General features: G+C 36.7%; 1 long non-coding RNA gene across 1 annotated transcript in view; it reads right to left on the reverse strand.

Moving 5' to 3' along the window:
- Nucleotides 1-4952: 4952 nt before the first annotated feature.
- The window catches only part of LOC128852337 (uncharacterized), a 51933-nt gene continuing 42878 nt past the window's right edge, over nt 4953-14007 (reverse strand). The window contains exons 2-3 of the long non-coding RNA XR_008450132.1: nt 6372-6569; nt 4953-5336 (exon numbers count right to left, since the gene is read on the reverse strand). This is a non-coding gene — a long non-coding RNA (uncharacterized LOC128852337). The remainder of the gene's footprint in view (nt 5337-6371; nt 6570-14007) is intronic.

Genomic DNA, 14007 nt, shown 5'->3' on the forward strand with positions numbered 1-14007 from the left:
TGACAGGCCTCATTAAAGAACAAAATTCCAGAATATATTATTCATTAAATTGTTGCAGAAATTCTGAAGTCTTTTGGAAAAAAATGTGGTTTTGTGTGGAATCTACCATAAGGGATAATGGTAGGCCCACAGATAAATATTAACAGTCATCTTTACAAACCTAATATTTTAGTATTATTGTGTTTTATCTAATCTATCACTTGCTAACTGTAAAGATGCATTGATGTAAAAGCTGGTTTTAGAAATGGGATCAAAGTTAATGCATGAAAGAAAAACAAATCAAACAAGGCTATGTCTGACATGGTGTTCATGAGATATTCGTGGAGCTTTCCAAAACTGTTTAAATTCTCTGAAAAGCAGAACACATTGGAACACATTTAATCAAATAATGATAGTTGTGCATTTAAGTAGATCCAAAGAACTGCTGTTGCATTTGTGTTTGCAGAGAGATATAAAGTTGTATTTGTCTTACCTATACTCATCAGAGCAGGGAGTACAAGGCACATAACATTTTGAGTGTAGGCAGAGGGAAGGGTGTGCAACAGCAAACAGTTCATGGTTTCAAGGTTTCATTCATTTGTCCCATTTTAGACAGGACATTAAACCGTCAATACAATCTCTTCACAGTGGGTCTCATACTACTTTCACTTAATTGCAAAGCCTCCCCTGTCCACATAAGACAGAAAGCAGTGGTAGGAATTTGTGTAGCACCTCCAAGTTGACAAACTTCCTTTGAAAAATTAATACAGAACATTGGTAATTTTGTTATAGTGTAAGAAAATGTCTGATGCAGTTCAAAAATCATTCTGAAAAACATGATGCTACTCCAGTGTTAGCAGAAAAGGAAAGCATAACAGGAACTTCAAGAGCATTTAGTGTTTTGGCAAAATATTTATGAAAGTAGCTTTATAGAAAGAGGGAAGTTATATAGATCATCACCTATTCTCAAGCAAAATGTGCTTTCACATCAAAAGTCAATCTGTATGCAAACACAGGTGTTATAAAGCTTTTACAAATTAAAATGGCCTTTAAGAAAGAAAGAAAGAAAAACATTGAGAGATTTTCTATTTCTTTATTTCTTTTTTCCTCTTTTTTCAAAAAAGAAATTGAAGGAATATAGAAAGAAAAAAATGAATGCCATTTTCTTTAGTTTGGTGTTAGTATTTTAGGGGATTGGGGATATTGCTTTGTCCTTCATTTCCCACTTTGCTTATCACTTTCTTCTGTTTTTCTTTCTTCAGGTGAAGATTTGTGAGAGAAATAAAGGAAAAAATGTGTCAGGGTGGTAGAAACTATTGCTATTTTTTAAACTATTGATAATGTTTTAAAACCTGCCAAGTTTTTCCAGGAAATATACAATATCTGGGAATATTTCACCACAAATTCCTAAAGGAGGAAATAAATAAGAAAACCCTTATGATGCATGCTTAACTCCTTTATATTCCTGCTTTTTTTGTTTCAGAAAGCTCCAGTAGAAACCATATTGATATCTCATTAAAAAATATAGCTTTAAGTTTTCCTTGCCTGATAGAGTTTTCATTAAGGCACTAATCAACAATGCTAGAGGATCTCTAACTCATTCCTTGCCAAATGCCTATGTTCAGTAGGAGGACTTTATTCATTAATGGATTTTGCAAATAAATATCAAGAGAGACGAAACCAGGTCCTAAGCCAGAACATGTTATGTCCTTCCCTTTTATAGGTTAGGAAATATGGCATGATGTAAAGAAAGTATAGTTTTGTCTTAAGGTGCTCTTCCTCTGTTCTCTCCTTTAGGGAAAGACCTGTTTAATTTTTTGTTGTCTGCTTATACAGCTTTTAGGTCCTTGGATCCTCACTCTGATGTCAAAGAATTGCTGTAAAAGAGACAAAGGGAAAAAGAATGAAGGGGAGGAGTAATTAGAGGAGGAAACACAATGAAACATGTTACTCAAGAAAATAGACCATCAATTTACCCACAGTTATATTAATGTGGTGTCTGAGACACCAAATTTCCTTCCAAGGCCTACAGAAGGAGATGAGAATTATTACAGTTGTGTGATGCTCTTACAACAAGTATATGCTGCTGGCTGTAATTTAGCCATAGTGGTGCTGTGGTCACAGAGGTTAACCCAGTTAACTAATTTCAAATTACCTGTACATTTCTGCATAATGTGGCACTGAACACTGGAGGCTAACCTGGAACAGCATTTCTGCATGTGAAAACATGTATGAATGTGGACTGTTTGAAAGAGGCCACTGAGTTTTATAATGATGAGAGAAACACAAGCTAGGAGATAGCACACCTGGATGAGGTAAATAAAATGTAAAATTTGAAAGAATATTCCTAATTTCTTGTAATAGCTAACATCTAGAAAATAGGATTTGTTATGTCACCATAATACATGATCCCAACCCCCATGAAATAATTGTCTATATATTGACTCCAGTGTGCTCTGAATGTTTTCCATTTTCAGACAGTAGCAAGATCCGTTTTCTGACTGTGTGAAAGTACTTGCATTGATCTCACTTCTTTTCTACTCACAAAGTAGAGTAACTAGATCCAGGGTAACACTTTGTTCTGCTATATGTCCCTCCATATGTAGGGGTAAATGTAGAAAGTATGTTTAAAATACTCCACAGTGGGAATTAGGTTCATTTCTTCATAACTTGTCAACATGGCAATCGGTGCAGGTACAACGAACAAGCTGTTTTACACTTCCTTAGTGCAACTCTTTCTCTTTGAACTCTGTGGTTTATTATCACCCAAGCTTTATATATTGTATGAAAAGTATAATTTAATACCACTTTGTCAGTGGCTTCATTGTGAAGTTTGCCTTTAACAGAAAGCTAACTGCTGATCTTCAGACATAAAGCCCAGGAATCCATCAGCAGAGTTCAAAATTAGCTGGGATCTTATGGCCCAAGGGCACTCTGGTAACCGATGGCAATTTTACAATCATTAGTTTTTGCCTGATGGGCCAGTCATAAGTGGGACCATGATCATGACCCAAATCTAAGAAAAAAGCCTCCAGGCCCAGCTTTTTGTCAGATTATGGCTTTACTTACCTAAGCTGGTTTTATCTTATTACCGTGTGTAAGCTGTGGTAAGCTTGATACAGACAGGATGGAAGAATAGAAATCGACCTAACCTTAGCAGGGTATTAATCACAGGCAAAAGGTTGAGAGAAAAGATCTGGGGTATAAATAGGCACAACTCCTGCTGATCACTACTTGATGAACTACAGATTTGAACCCAATTTTTCCTTATTGTATTCATTTGTAAATTGACAAACACAGTAAATAAGATGAAGGATTTTTATTTTGAAAATACGTTTCCCAGCTGAACTCTTTGGTTCAGATACTTTCCTAATAGAGTGTTATTAAGATGTTTAGAGAGAAGAAAAACTCCTCTAAATAAAACAAAGTTCCAGCCCTTATTTCCGGTATGATTTTTAATTTTTAAACTAATGACTACATAATGGGCAAGCTTCTGGGGGGAACACCTTGCTTTCATTAGCCGACTGCTTTTCATTTACAAGAAACTAAGGTAGAATTTCTGAGCTGAGGCAATGGGAAAAATTCAATGCTGAATAATTTCATTGAAAACAAAACAAATATGGGTTTGTATGTTATAAGGTGTGGGATAAAAACAGGTTTCCCAACCACCTCTAATTTTTAGAAATTGTCACAGAAGAACATGAGCACTTGGATAGCAGTTTCTGCTCACTATAGAAAGAAAAACCATCAGGTTTTAGAGATGTTCAGAACTCATTTAAAAAAAACCAAACATTACATTGCATACGGTAGCCTTCCGTATTCGTGTTCTGCTGAGCCTAATAATCTCTGTTTGACTAACATCTCTCTTTGAAAGTCCCAGGAGTTGAGGGAGGGACATGTTCACTACTGGCAAGAATGATGGTGGGGGAGAAACTGACTCCGAGAAGATGCGTGTTAAGTAAGAAGAGAATAGACAAAGAAAAGGGTGGTGGGTCTGCATAGGAAATACTGTCTAAAAAGTGCTAGTACAAGAAAGTTGGGTGGTTATGTTGTACATTTGTTTACTAGAAAAATACAGACACAGGTTATTGGTAAATGCAGAGAAATGATGGAAAGCTCGGGCTTGTGAGAATGAGAGCCAGTCCTTGTCACTGATTTCATGCACTTTTTCTGGGTTTTGGTTTCTTCAGCCATAAATAAAATTCAACTCTATCTACCTAATATCTCCGTAGTGTAAATTAACATTTATAAAGTGTCTTTTTACCCAGGATCATAAGACAACATAAATACAAATTACTAGTCATACCAAACGGCAGGGATTTAGCAGCAACTTTCTACTTACATACCTAGGATGGGCTACACAGTGGTAATCAAATCAAACTATATGAATTATCTTGTTGTATTTCCCAGTTTCACCAAGCTGTTTTATTTACTCCCTGCCTTGCACTTGCTACTTCTCTCCTCTATATTTCTGTTAAACATCCTATACAACCACTCTAACACAGCACATGGAGGTAGAGGAGCATGGTCTAAGAAACTAGGTTGGTCATTCCTACCATCCCTACGGCTTCTGTTTTATTTTTAGGTTGTAAATTTTAGGGGTCAAGGATAATAATTTTGGTCTCTATTCATATAGTACAATAATAATCTGACCTATGATTGTCTTCCAGATGTAAGAAGAGAGACCTTGTAAGGAGAAGACAAAACTGTTTCATTAGTATACCCAGACAAACAGAAACATAATGTTGATCATCATTAGGCAACACAAATGTTATTGCATCTCCTTTGTGTGAGATTGCACTGTTTTTATTTAAATACATTTGTAATGACAAACAAAAAGATTTCTGACTTGGCAAATCCCAATGGTATTGTTCATCTGAACTTTGTCCACATTTCGGTGCTACATATTTTTCAAAACTGCAAAACAGGAGCCATCTCCAACTGCACGGCCGCACCACAAATGCCTCCACCGAGCCAATTATCAGGAATAAACAGGGAATGGACACTGGAGCAATTGTAACCCAAAATCCCTTTCTTGCCACAGCAACTCCTGATGGCAACACATTCATGCAGCACAAGATGAGTAGGGCTGGAAACATGCCTTCTACAGGAGGTGGACTGGTGATTGAAAAGCAGCAAAGAGCTGTTACCCCACCAGACACAGGGAAACAATGCAGGCCCTCCTGAAGTTAAGACAACTCTGGACCAGTATTTGAAACTTTCCTACTAGAAGTTGGAAACAGGTCAACAAAGTCACTGGTTGACTGTTTGCCCTTAAAATCACCACCTCTTGGAAGTCCTTGTGCTGTAACTTCCATTCTTAGTCTTTAGTTTGTTCTCTTGAAGCTTGTTTGGGTCTGAAAAACAGTGAACAATTACTTTTGTCAATCACAGAAGAGCTAGGACTGTGAGCCCACACAAGAGTGGGTTTATTGAGAAAGAACTTGCCATTCAAATGTTGGACTGTGGTTCAACTATTTTGGAGAAACATAAACAGAAAACACCATGCTTTTCTTCAGTGAATATGTTTGATGGCTATTGCAACAAAACCAAAGATTTATTTAAATGATCATACACTTTCTGGTATCTATGGGATGAAGAACAAGGATGTTAGGTGAGAGAGCTAGCAAGTGTTCTGGTACATTTTTTTCAGGCTAATTCTGTAGCATGAATGAGAGCTACTCACCTGGACTAGAATATTTTCAAGCAATAAATGAACACAGTGAGTAATGCTGAAATTAAAGAGATGCACCTTTCTTACACAACCTACCCACACATTTAGTTGGGTTCAGAAACACCAGCTTGATCTTAGAGACCAGATCTCAGATCCACTCACATAATCCCAGTCTTGGAAGGTAGGGCGAATTTGGGAGCTGCTGACTAAATAAATGATGTAGGAGTATGCCTTACAGACACAGATGGTATTAGTTCTCCTAAGCTAGTAAGAGCTTGGCAATCATGAGAGGGAACAGGAACTGAAGGAGCAGTGGCTAATCCTAAATGGGAAGGCAACACTCAGCAGTGGATTCTGAGGGGAAGAAACCCAGTTAAACATAGACTTTCTGCAAGTTTTGCTTGTTAATGGGATTAAGTATTTTGGATTGTTTTAAAAAAAATACTGAACTAACACTTCTTTTTGCAAACAATACATCTCTTTTAAAGGGAAAGACACAGTCTGCTGGTGTTGTCAATCTCTTCTGGTTTTGCTAAGAAGTAAAAACTGCAAAGACAGAACATAGTTTTCATTAGCATCAACTATCAATCTGACAGCTACATAGAAACTGGTAGTTGCACCAACCAGCCTTCCTGACATCTTGATAATCCCCTTTCCTGGACACTTTCTGTCACTTTACATCTGGGAGGATGGATATAATCTTGTGAAATTCACCTACCTGGTGATGAACATGCACTGATTTCTTGGATGTTTGAGGAGGATGGAGGCTTGATCCTGCTTATTCTCAGTAGAGCTTAGGTTTCTTTGAAGACTTCAGACTCATTCCTTCATAAAAACGGACCTGGAGTTATGAGTCAACAGCTATTGATGGCAATGGGGAGATTCTCATTGATTTCATGAGAGGCTTGCCTAGACTCTAAGTAACCAATTAAATGGGTATCCTGACAAAGATGCAAAAAAAAAAAAAAACAAAAAAAAAACCAAACAAACCACCCCAACTTAGCTGCTTCAGAAATATCTAGAAAACGCAAATGAACAAATTACCCTGGGAAGAGCAGTGGTGGTAATCAGTGACAGGGAGATCTTACTAGCAGAAGCCTGAAAGTTTCTTTCAAACATTATTTTTAGCAGCCACTCTAGAAATTATTGCCTTTTTTTTACATAATTTTGAATTCTGGTCTTGTATTGTTTACCCCTCCAGTTATCTGCTTTCGAATATGGATGAATTTAATGATTGAAAATTAAATATAAATATCCATGTGCTTTATATATTTAGTAACAAACACACACATATGTACAGTGTATCTGCATTGTTGCCTGGGAACAAAATGCCTATTTTTAGTTAATATCAGGTGATTTTAATTTACAAGAACTATCTCGCCTCTCAGCATTTTAAAGAGCATACACAGAGGCACCTGCATGCTTCTAACATTTGATGTATCATTAAATATGCCTTCTCACATTTGGCACATAAACCCTGATAAAGCTTCACCTTTTAACGAAATAAATGACTCAATTAACAAGATGAAAAACAGCAGTGTGGTGGCAGACCCTCTTGGTGGCAAAAAAAAGGATAAAAAAGAATTATCTCAGCAGGGTGTTAATACAAGGAGCGCCACAACACACAGCGGGCACCTGGTTTGACTGACAGCCACCTAGCAAAGCTGACAGATCTGTCAGCTTGCTGACCGCTGGCTTGAGTCTCTCGCACCACCCCAGGAATAAATTGTTGCTCAGGAATGGCTGGGCAAGCACTCGCTTGTCTCTGTTAAGCTAATTGAATTTTTTTAAGTTGTTTTCATTTTTATCTGTTCCTATGTGGAAACATTCATCCCTGGAGCAGCAAATTTGGGCACCCTTAGGTTACTTAACTTCCTCACAGCGCTGCTGTCTTTTGAAATAAAGCATTGATGCAGATACAGGGCCAAATTCATCTCCCGGATCCTAGGTCTTGAATGGATGTATCTGAGGTAAAATTTGACCTACCATGAGGGAAAATTGCTTTTTTTAATGAGACTGGAATATAGGATATCTACGTTCAGGACCTGTTTCTCCACAAGGTCCCAGATGACAGGGAGCATTTTTCTTGCATGATATATTTTATGTGACCAGAAACTAAGCGGAAATGAAAGTTGAAAAGCTGTTATCCCTTTCCTTGAAGCGGACACTAACCTTCATGTGAACATCTGCTGTGCTATTGAACAGGAAATTAAGAGACCAATGTGGATGTATATGGAGAAAACTGGGACTTTGACTCAGACAGTTCAGTACTGTCAGGTAAGGAAGAGTCTGCCAACCAGTTGAAAATCTGGCAAAGCAAAGATAGCCTTATTTAAAGAAGAGATGATGAGGAATTGCACAAAATCAATCTGTTGGATATCAGTTTCAGAGTTTAGTAAATGTAAAATCACATCTATTATATAATCAGGCATGTCCCTACATGAATGACATCTTTATAATTACATTCAGTGTCTATGCATTGCATATCGTTAAGCACCTAGAATATGTCTAATCACTCTAGAAACTACCACTTATAAAGTTTTTAAAGTATGACACACGAAACTAAATGTGTTCTGGCTTGACGCAATGCTAATCTCTCAAATGCTACCAAAAAAAGGCCAGATTGCTTCTAATAAATCTTTTGAGATATTATATAGAAGGCAAAATATTGGATCTGCTCTGAGGCACTGAATTCTGACTCAAGGAAGATGCAACTAAAATAACTCAGTGATAGTTTCTACTTGTGTAAGACAGTTTTGCTTGTATCTGTGCTTTAAATAATGTTTTAAAACTCCAGTGCTCAAAAGCCTCATTTAATTTCAAATGACAATGCTCCTACTCACATGACAAAACCCTGAGATTAGCTCTTCAGTGCCTGTGAATGAAGAATATCTATTTTCAACTCAGCATTTCATATTACCTTAGTACTGAGATGTATTTGCAATATTCCCCAAGAACGCACAAGTCTAGCACTCATTTAACTGAAGGCAAATAGTGTCATGTTATTGTCTCAGTTATAGGACTCCATACTGGTTTTCATCTTGCCTTTTTGTTGCAATTTGAAAGAAAATATCTTTTTACCTTTCCTCTGCTTACCATGGTGAAGTTCTGTTTTCTCTAATGGAACCAGCCTCATGAAATCAATAGAGTTGTTTGTTGAATCAGATGATATTAAAACTGAGTGTACACATATGCGTCTGACCTTCAGCTAAAAACTTTCATGATGGTTAGAGGTGATTATTTCTAATACAGATTAGGATTTGTACTGCAAACTATCAAGAAATGTCAGGATAAATAAAGGTATGCATTATTTCCCTGCCTATTCAATAAATTCTGGAAAAAAATAAAAATGTCTTTTATATCCTGAAGTAAATGAGTTCATATTTGCTTAACATTCTTACTTAACTGACACCTTCTTTGGAACAGACCCATCAACAAAACATGTGAATAGAGTGTCTGAGAATATTTCCGTAATTTCCATACAGAAGTTCTTCAAAAGGTGTGTAGTGACATGTGAAAGGAATGAAATTCAATAGGTCTTTCTCAGGACCATTTGACATACTGAAAAAAAACTCGAGAGTGAAATATGGACAAAAACTGAGTAGGTCTAGTAACAGAAATTACTAGTTTCCAGCATTTATCTAGAAAATCATTAAGCTCTAGACCTCTTGAATATCACTTATACCTCAGACTGGATGATATTGATAAGAAAAATAGTTTTGTATTAATACTGAGATCTTTTTTTTCTTTTTTCTTTTTTCTTCTAATTTCTTTTTATGATAGCCATCTTCAGAGAGAGAAAGAGGAATAAATATTTTTTAGAAGGCTGCAGTTCTCTTTCAGGAGACAAGAGCAGTACAAGCTAATTTCCAACTACTAAAAGATCAGAATTTTACAACTGGTATTCATGTGACTTCTGTGATTTTGAAGAGACATGTATGTCAGCTTTTCCTGATTATTGTGCTACCTTTTTTTCCCTTTTTAATAGCTCTGAATAAAGTCTTATAGTAAAGGGGGCAGTACATCAATAGTCCTGTCCAGGAACTGACTCAGTACACCTTAAACTTGGGGACAGTTAATTTTTTTGTTCATAAAAGCAGAAAATATTATATACAGGACATGCAGATACACCAGAAGTTCATACGGTACAGAAATCTTTCTCAAGAAGAAAACATATTCCTAAGCAAATGCTTCCCCTCTTAATTCTATTTGCTTTGTAATTTATTTGGTACTAAGTGAAAATATCATGTTCCTTAAGGATTATAAGACAGAGTTCACAATTAAATGAAGTAACAGGTGAGTGTGTCTTAAGACAGCTCAACATTGTGCAAACACTGCAGAGAATTCAGCATTGTGTTTCCTGAGAAACACTATCTGTTAAAGCACAGAGACCCAGCACAGATAACATGTTTCAAAAATGTTACAGTTAAGTCATGAATAAATATGGTTTTTTAAACAATTTCACATACAAGCTCAAGTAAACTAAGAAAAAATATGTATGTTATTCCGAGTTATGTAACAGTTAGTATCTCTATCCAGAAAGATTTTGCTCCATACCAAAAAATTATTGTGTGTAACATAAATGGCATGAAGTTTTGGATCCTGGCAAGTCAATGGAAAAACTCTTACTGACTTTATTAACAGGCAGCATTCCTTACACCTGTGCAACTCAGAATAGTCCTAAGTAAAAGTTCATCAGTATACAAACATGAACAGAAATACTAGGCCAAATTCATTACTGAGTCACTGCTATTACAGTTAAGCGTGGAATATTTTTGCATGAATTTAATTATTCTCTCCACAAATTATAAATTAATTCAAAACAAAAGACACTATGATCGGTCTTTATCCACCTCTGTGCTTCTGTTTATAAAAGAATTCAGATCTTTGTAGATGACTTGTTATCAAGTACAATGTCCTTCATGTAAAGCAAGTTGTGCCTGATTTCTTCAGGAAAGAATATTAAAGCCAATAGAAATATCTTTCATATTAGTTCTTCCTCAGTTTGATGGAGTCCCAAAAATTCAATTTGTTGCTTTCCTGTACTGCAAAACATTTTATTTTCAGGAACATCATCCTGATGATCCACTTAGGATACAGAACTACTACCAATACAAAAGGCAGATCAGATTTACTACATCCAGTGAATAATGCTTGCAGTGACCTTTAGACAGCAAATGCACAAAAGGGAAAACAAAACACAAAACTTTTCTAAAACTTTGTAATACTTCAGCCTGTGCAAGAAAAGTAAATTCAGTGTGAGAACTGCTAATTAACATTGATTTGCCAAGCTGTACTCATACAAACTGAAGTGCTAACTATCTGATAGTATAACTCGAAATTCTCTGGGTTTTGCTCTGCAGAAGTTTGGTCGAAATCTTTGCTCAAAAGAAATGCAGTTCTTATCCATCATTATAAGAATAAGAACCTCGTTGAGGAATCACAAGTCGTTTTTCAATTTTGTATGCAAGAAAAAAGAAATATGAAACAGAATTCAGCACATGGATGAATAAACCCACAATTTATTAGATCGGTTTTGCTCTGATCAAGGGAATAGCTCAAAGAAAAGAGGTCAGAAGGACTAGTACTGTTAATATGCAATTGATGAAATCCTCAAACACATATTGATCCACTTTTTATTACATTTTTAAACCCTTGACTCTGAATATTTCCCAATAAGACAATAACTATAGCAAATATAATTTGCTATTCTTAATCACAGTAGATGTTCTTTCCCCTCTAAAGATCATCACACTGAAGATATTTACATCCAATACACAATGTGAATTTGCCATTGATTGAATTTTGTACGCTGCCCTCTTTTTCACATTCGTTTCTTAGATCATATTATCTCTATATTGTACACTATCTGTACTAACATATTTTAGTCACACATGGAAAAACTAAACAAACTTTCCTGACAATATAAATTGTTACTACAAAATAGCATAATAATGCGTTAGACCTTTACCCCCTAAAAATCCTTCACTGCCTTATTCATTACTTAAATAAAAAGAAAAAGCCAAGTTAACTGTCAGGAGGTTTTTTTCTCAGAGCTGTAGAATTTCACAAGGAATTCAATCTACAGGGAAAACCAAGGATAGCTGGTTGCCCAGACAGGCCTGCCCGGGGAAAGACTTTCTACCGCTTGTGTTTTACACAGCTTGAGGCGAAGCAGGTTGTATAGGCCTTGACCCAGCAAGGTCATCATTTTGTGAGCAATTCTGAGGCCTGACATCTGCTGCTTGGCTTTGAGTAAAAACCAGACCCCCTTAGCCAAAACACAGGCTTGCGTAAAATAATCCCTCAGCAAGGATCCTAGACTTCAGTGAAAAGGCTAAATGGCCCTCTTTTTGTTTGAGTGCCCAGGCTTTTTAGTCCTTCCTTGTCACGCAGCAGAGAGTGCAGAACAAAACCATTCCCAGAATGCAGATAAAGGCCATATTCTCACAACTCCACGCCATAACTTCTTCACCTCATGCAAGACTCGAATTTACGTCCTAAGTGCACGGCTTTGAAAGCAAAAAAGGACAGGCATGCAGTAGCTCAGAGAGGAACACACTCTCCTTCTAAAAATTTATTCAAAACGATGTCTTTTCCTACACAGTATTTGAAAAAAAAAAAAAAAAAATTTCTTGTGCCAAATAGAGCACATGATGTGTATGTACATGCTATTTAAAAATTATTAAGACTATGTACAAGAAGTGAGTCACCTGATTCTCAGGCTCTCTGTATCACAACCTGGTGACCATTGTAGAGGTGGCTTTAAGCCTTGACTTGTACTTCATTTCGGATTACACTGAAAGTCTTTCAGTCACTTTGGCATCAGAAAGAGACTGACGGAGGGCATCTAATAATAACCTTCTTACAGGGAATCTCCACAAAGCACAAGTGGTACAAGGATCTCCACTGGTAGGACATGTGAAGTGAAATCAAAGCCTACCTAGATGACAGTTTATAACTTAGTGTCTTTTTCTCAGAGCCAGGTCAAAGCACTCCTGAAGTAAATTTAATCTCACTGGAATGGTCAGGGAAGCCACTGGATTTTTCTACAACACAAATAATTTTTTTCTTCTCCTCACCCCTACAGCTCAAACTAGCCCCAATCACAAGAAAATATAGCTCCAAAACAAAGCAATATTGAAAAATGTGTTAATTTCACGATTCAAATTATTTCCACTCTAAATATACAGTGATCTCTCCCTATGACAGCTGCAATGCTGCACAACTGCAATGATGCTTGCTGCAGACCCGTAGAAAGAATTACTGTCTATGCCAATATCTCCCCAACCATCTCCTCTTTACTCATGTCAACACAAGACGGAAGACGGAATGAGGACCAAGGTAAATGTCTTCTACTGTTGCTTTAACTTGTCTGTCTCTGCTGATGCTCATAATTCAATACCCCAAGAAATGACCAGAAGAGCCTCCAGACAGCCTAAGGCACCCTTATGCACCTCTTCCCAAAGAGCTGCTTGTCCCTGTGAAACCTCCAGTCTATCAGCAAACTCACCAGTCACGTTCATAAAGCACTCATCTGCCACTGCTTCTCATCATGTGAATTCTTGAATTAGATGATGACATGCTACATCAAAGGGAGTTCCATCGCATTCATACCACACTATTAATCCAAAATTTCAGTGTTCCTGGTGGTTATCTTGGGACTGTTGAATGCTGAGTATTGAGATATGTTTCATTGATCTGTTATGTAGGATCACATATAGTTTATGTAACAGAATTCAGGTCACTGCAGGCACCTACATACCAGCAATGCACCAGGTTATCTGATTCTCTCCCTGTAGCAAATTATAGTTGTGAATATTCGCCTTTATTAAGGGTCTTAAATTTGTTGTAGTAGATTGACAAGCACTTGATTGACCAAGGTGTGAAGAGTTAATGACATATGACCCTTCTGAACTAGACTGCTATTAGTTGGTATTACAGGAACTGACCACATAATATCCCAGGCTACTCCCTCTGTCTTACGTCCATTAAAAAGTGGAGATACGCAATGAAATATGGGCAACTTAGGGCTGGGATAATTTGAATAAAAGAAAGAGAGGAGTTAGATCTGTGTGTTAATGGCAAAATCAATTAAAAAAAAATGTCAGGGAAAGCTGACAATCATTACCAAGGTACACTAAGAAAATTCAATGTTAAGGAACCAGTGGACCTATGAACACCACTTACTTCTACTATTATATTACCATGACTGCCATAAATACATTCCTGAAGATCTTCAACTGAATGCAGTCCTCTCCAGTCCAATAACATAAGTACTAGCATCTGAAATATGCTTTCAGTTAAGAAAATGCAAATAATAAAATTTTACACATGAAAAATGCACTCAGAGG

The sequence above is a fragment of the Cuculus canorus genome, chromosome 5, assembly GCF_017976375.1.
Source record: "Cuculus canorus isolate bCucCan1 chromosome 5, bCucCan1.pri, whole genome shotgun sequence".
NCBI classification, from domain to species: domain Eukaryota; kingdom Metazoa; phylum Chordata; class Aves; order Cuculiformes; family Cuculidae; genus Cuculus; species Cuculus canorus.